This window comes from Carassius carassius, unplaced genomic scaffold, assembly GCF_963082965.1.
Source record: "Carassius carassius unplaced genomic scaffold, fCarCar2.1 SCAFFOLD_60, whole genome shotgun sequence".
In the NCBI taxonomy this organism is placed as follows: Eukaryota; Metazoa; Chordata; class Actinopteri; order Cypriniformes; family Cyprinidae; genus Carassius; species Carassius carassius.
In genome coordinates, this window is record NW_026775084.1 from 190,001 (window position 1) to 195,000 (window position 5,000).

General features: G+C 36.2%; 6 non-coding genes across 6 annotated transcripts; all 6 read right to left on the reverse strand.

Moving 5' to 3' along the window:
• Nucleotides 1–495: 495 nt before the first annotated feature.
• On the reverse strand, nucleotides 496–614 carry LOC132136311 (5S ribosomal RNA). Its single transcript, XR_009431183.1, has one exon. It is a non-coding gene; the product is annotated as a 5S ribosomal RNA (ribosomal RNA).
• Nucleotides 615–1,217: 603 nt separating this feature from the next.
• LOC132135632 (5S ribosomal RNA) lies at nucleotides 1,218–1,336 on the reverse strand. The gene has a single exon (XR_009430565.1). It is a non-coding gene; the product is annotated as a 5S ribosomal RNA (ribosomal RNA).
• A 700-nt stretch (nucleotides 1,337–2,036) lies between these two features.
• On the reverse strand, nucleotides 2,037–2,155 carry LOC132136313 (5S ribosomal RNA). Its single transcript, XR_009431185.1, has one exon. It is a non-coding gene; the product is annotated as a 5S ribosomal RNA (ribosomal RNA).
• A 601-nt stretch (nucleotides 2,156–2,756) lies between these two features.
• LOC132136314 (5S ribosomal RNA) lies at nucleotides 2,757–2,875 on the reverse strand. The gene has a single exon (XR_009431186.1). It is a non-coding gene; the product is annotated as a 5S ribosomal RNA (ribosomal RNA).
• A 603-nt stretch (nucleotides 2,876–3,478) lies between these two features.
• LOC132135633 (5S ribosomal RNA) lies at nucleotides 3,479–3,597 on the reverse strand. The gene has a single exon (XR_009430566.1). It is a non-coding gene; the product is annotated as a 5S ribosomal RNA (ribosomal RNA).
• Nucleotides 3,598–4,292: 695 nt separating this feature from the next.
• Nucleotides 4,293–4,411, reverse strand: LOC132136315 (5S ribosomal RNA). The gene has a single exon (XR_009431187.1). It is a non-coding gene; the product is annotated as a 5S ribosomal RNA (ribosomal RNA).
• Nucleotides 4,412–5,000: the final 589 nt, after the last annotated feature.

Sequence of the window (5,000 nt, forward strand, 5' to 3'; positions counted from 1 at the left end):
TGAGATTGGGCATTGACTCTTTATTTATTTAATTTTTTTTTTTGCAAATTTATTACATAATTACTGAAAATTTCCAAAAGTACTAACCAGGCCCAAACCTGTTTCGGTTTTCTAAGACTGGGCATTGACTCTTTTTTTTTTTTTTTTTTTTTGCTGGATTATTAGACAATTAATGAAAAGTTCCAAAACTACTAAACAGGCCCAAACCTGTTTCGGTTTTCTAATACTGGGCATTGACTCTTTTTTTTTTTTTTTTTTTTGCTAGATTATTAGACAATTAGTGAAAAGTTCCAAAACTACTAAACAGGCCCAAACCTGTTTCGGTTTTCTAAGACTGGGCATTGACTCTTTTTTTTTTTTATTTTTTTTATTTATGCAAAACTCTTAGATAATTACTGAAAAATTCCAAAAGTACTGGGCTGCAAAGAGAGGGCTATTTAAAGATCAGCCACTATAACCGCCAGTGCATTATATAAGTAGAGAAGGAAACCTAAAAGCTTACAGCACCTGGTATTCCCAGGCGGTCTCCCATCCAAGTACTAACCAGGCCCAAACCTGCTTAGCTTCCGAGATCAGACGAGATCGGGCATAGCCAGGCTGGTATGGCCGTAAGCGAAGGAGGCTGCAAAGAGAGGGCTATTTAAAGATCAGCCACTATAATCGGTATTTCCAAGCAGTCTCCCATCCAAGTACTAACTGGGCCCAAACCTGCTTAGATTCTGAGATTGGGCATTGACTCTTTATTTATTTAAATTTTTTTTTTGCAAATTTATTACATAATTACTGAAAATTTCCAAAAGTACTAACCAGGCCCAAACCTGTTTCGGTTTTCTAAGACTGGGCATTGACTCTTTTTTTTTTTTTTTTTTTTTGCTAGATTATTAGACAATTAATGAAAAGTTCCAAAACTACTAAACAGGCCCAAACCTGTTTCGGTTTTCTAAGACTGGGCATTGACTCTTTTTTTTTTTTTTTTTTTTTGCTAGATTATTAGACAATTAGTGAAAAGTTCCAAAACTACTAAACAGGCCCAAACCTGTTTCGGTTTTCTAAGACTGGGCATTGACTCTTTTTTTTTTTTTTTTTTTTTTATTTATGCAAAACTCTTAGATAATTACTGAAAAATTCCAAAAGTACTGGGCTGCAAATAGAGGGCTATTTAAAGATCAGCCACTATAACCGCCAGTGCATTATATAAGTAGAGAAGGAAACCTAAAAGCTTACAGCACCTGGTATTCCCAGGCGGTCTCCCATCCAAGTACTAACCAGGCCCAAACCTGCTTAGCTTCCGAGATCAGACGAGATCGGGCATAGCCATGCTGGTATGGCCGTAAGCGAACGAGGCTGCAAAGAGAGGGCTATTTAAAGATCAGCCACTATAATCGGTATTTCCAGGTAGTCTCCCATCCAAGTACTAACTGGGCCCAAACCTGCTTAGATTCTGAGATTGGGCATTGACTCTTTATTTATTTAAAAAAATTTTTGCAAATTTATTACATAATTACTGAAAATTTCCAAAAGTACTAACCTGTCCCAAACCTGTTTCGGTTTTCTAAGACTGGGCATTGACTCTTTTTTTTTTTTTTTTTTTTGCAAGATTATTAGACAATTAGTGAAAATTTTCAAAAGTACTAACCAGGCCCAAACCTGTTTCGGTTTTCTAAGACTGGGCATTGACTCTTTTTTTTTTTTTTTTTTGCTAGATTATTAGACAATTAGTGAAAAGTTCCAAAACTACTAAACAGGCCCAAACCTGTTTCGGTTTTCTAAGACTGGGCATTGACTCTTTTTTTTTTTTTTTTTTTTTTTGCAAGATTATTAGACAATTAGTGAAAATTTTCAAAAGTACTAACCAGGCCCAAACCTGTTTCGGTTTTCTAAGACTGGGCATTGACTCTTTTTTTTTTTTTATTTATGCAAAACTCTTAGATAATTACTGAAATATTCCAAAAGTACTAGGCTGCAAAGAGAGGGCTATTTAAAGATCAGCCACTATAACCGCCAGTGCATTATATAAGTAGAGAAGGAAACCTAAAAGCTTACAGCACCTGGTATTCCCAGGCGGTCTCCCATCCAAGTACTAACCAGGCCCAAACCTGCTTAGCTTCCGAGATCAGACGAGATCGGGCATAGCCAGGCTGGTATGGCCGTAAGCGAAGGAGGCTGCAAAGAGAGGGCTATTTAAAGATCAGCCACTATAATCGGTATTTCCAAGCAGTCTCCCATCCAAGTACTAACTGGGCCCAAACCTGCTTAGATTCTGAGATTGGGCATTGACTCTTTATTTATTTAATTTTTTTTTTTGCAAATTTATTACATAATTACTGAAAATTTCCAAAAGTACTAACCAGGCCCAAACCTGTTTCGGTTTTCTAAGACTGGGCATTGACTCTTTTTTTTTTTTTTTTTTTTTGCTGGATTATTAGACAATTAATGAAAAGTTCCAAAACTACTAAACAGGCCCAAACCTGTTTCGGTTTTCTAATACTGGGCATTGACTCTTTTTTTTTTTTTTTTTTTTGCTAGATTATTAGACAATTAGTGAAAAGTTCCAAAACTACTAAACAGGCCCAAACCTGTTTCGGTTTTCTAAGACTGGGCATTGACTCTTTTTTTTTTTTATTTTTTTTATTTATGCAAAACTCTTAGATAATTACTGAAAAATTCCAAAAGTACTGGGCTGCAAAGAGAGGGCTATTTAAAGATCAGCCACTATAACCGCCAGTGCATTATATAAGTAGAGAAGGAAACCTAAAAGCTTACAGCACCTGGTATTCCCAGGCGGTCTCCCATCCAAGTACTAACCAGGCCCAAACCTGCTTAGCTTCCGAGATCAGACGAGATCGGGCATAGCCAGGCTGGTATGGCCGTAAGCGAAGGAGGCTGCAAAGAGAGGGCTATTTAAAGATCAGCCACTATAATCGGTATTTCCAAGCAGTCTCCCATCCAAGTACTAACTGGGCCCAAACCTGCTTAGATTCTGAGATTGGGCATTGACTCTTTATTTATTTAAATTTTTTTTTTGCAAATTTATTACATAATTACTGAAAATTTCCAAAAGTACTAACCAGGCCCAAACCTGTTTCGGTTTTCTAAGACTGGGCATTGACTCTTTTTTTTTTTTTTTTTTTTTGCTAGATTATTAGACAATTAATGAAAAGTTCCAAAACTACTAAACAGGCCCAAACCTGTTTCGGTTTTCTAAGACTGGGCATTGACTCTTTTTTTTTTTTTTTTTTTTTGCTAGATTATTAGACAATTAGTGAAAAGTTCCAAAACTACTAAACAGGCCCAAACCTGTTTCGGTTTTCTAAGACTGGGCATTGACTCTTTTTTTTTTTTTTTTTTTTTTATTTATGCAAAACTCTTAGATAATTACTGAAAAATTCCAAAAGTACTGGGCTGCAAATAGAGGGCTATTTAAAGATCAGCCACTATAACCGCCAGTGCATTATATAAGTAGAGAAGGAAACCTAAAAGCTTACAGCACCTGGTATTCCCAGGCGGTCTCCCATCCAAGTACTAACCAGGCCCAAACCTGCTTAGCTTCCGAGATCAGACGAGATCGGGCATAGCCATGCTGGTATGGCCGTAAGCGAACGAGGCTGCAAAGAGAGGGCTATTTAAAGATCAGCCACTATAATCGGTATTTCCAGGTAGTCTCCCATCCAAGTACTAACTGGGCCCAAACCTGCTTAGATTCTGAGATTGGGCATTGACTCTTTATTTATTTAAAAAAATTTTTGCAAATTTATTACATAATTACTGAAAATTTCCAAAAGTACTAACCTGGCCCAAACCTGTTTCGGTTTTCTAAGACTGGGCATTGACTCTTTTTTTTTTTTTTTTTTTTGCAAGATTATTAGACAATTAGTGAAAATTTTCAAAAGTACTAACCAGGCCCAAACCTGTTTCGGTTTTCTAAGACTGGGCATTGACTCTTTTTTTTTTTTTTTTTTGCTAGATTATTAGACAATTAGTGAAAAGTTCCAAAACTACTAAACAGGCCCAAACCTGTTTCGGTTTTCTAAGACTGGGCATTGACTCTTTTTTTTTTTTTTTTTTGCAAGATTATTAGACAATTAGTGAAAATTTTCAAAAGTACTAACCAGGCCCAAACCTGTTTCGGTTTTCTAAGACTGGGCATTGACTCTTTTTTTTTTTTTATTTATGCAAAACTCTTAGATAATTACTGAAATATTCCAAAAGTACTAGGCTGCAAAGAGAGGGCTATTTAAAGATCAGCCACTATAACCGCCAGTGCATTATATAAGTAGAGAAGGAAACCTAAAAGCTTACAGCACCTGGTATTCCCAGGCGGTCTCCCATCCAAGTACTAACCAGGCCCAAACCTGCTTAGCTTCCGAGATCAGACGAGATCGGGCATAGCCAGGCTGGTATGGCCGTAAGCGAAGGAGGCTGCGAAGGAGGCTGCAAAGAGAGGGCTATTTAAAGATCAGCCACTATAATCGGTATTTCCAAGCAGTCTCCCATCCAAGTACTAACTGGGCCCAAACCTGCTTAGATTCTGAGATTGGGCATTGACTCTTTATTTATTTAAATTTTTTTTTTGCAAATTTATTACATAATTACTGAAAATTTCCAAAAGTACTAACCAGGCCCAAACCTGTTTCGGTTTTCTAAGACTGGGCATTGACTCTTTTTTTTTTTTTTTTTTTTTTTTTTTTTGCTAGATTATTAGACAATTAATGAAAAGTTCCAAAACTACTAAACAGGCCCAAACCTGTTTCGGTTTTCTAAGACTGGGCATTGACTCTTTTTTTTTTTTTTTTTTTTTTTTTGCTAGATTATTAGACAATTAGTGAAAAGTTCCAAAACTACTAAACAGGCCCAAACCTGTTTCGGTTTTTTAAGACTGGGCATTGACTCTTTTTTTTTTTTTTTTTTTTTTATTTATGCAAAACTCTTAGATAATTACTGAAAAATTCCAAAAGTACTGGGCTGCAAAGAGAGGGCTATTTAAAGATCAGCCACTATAA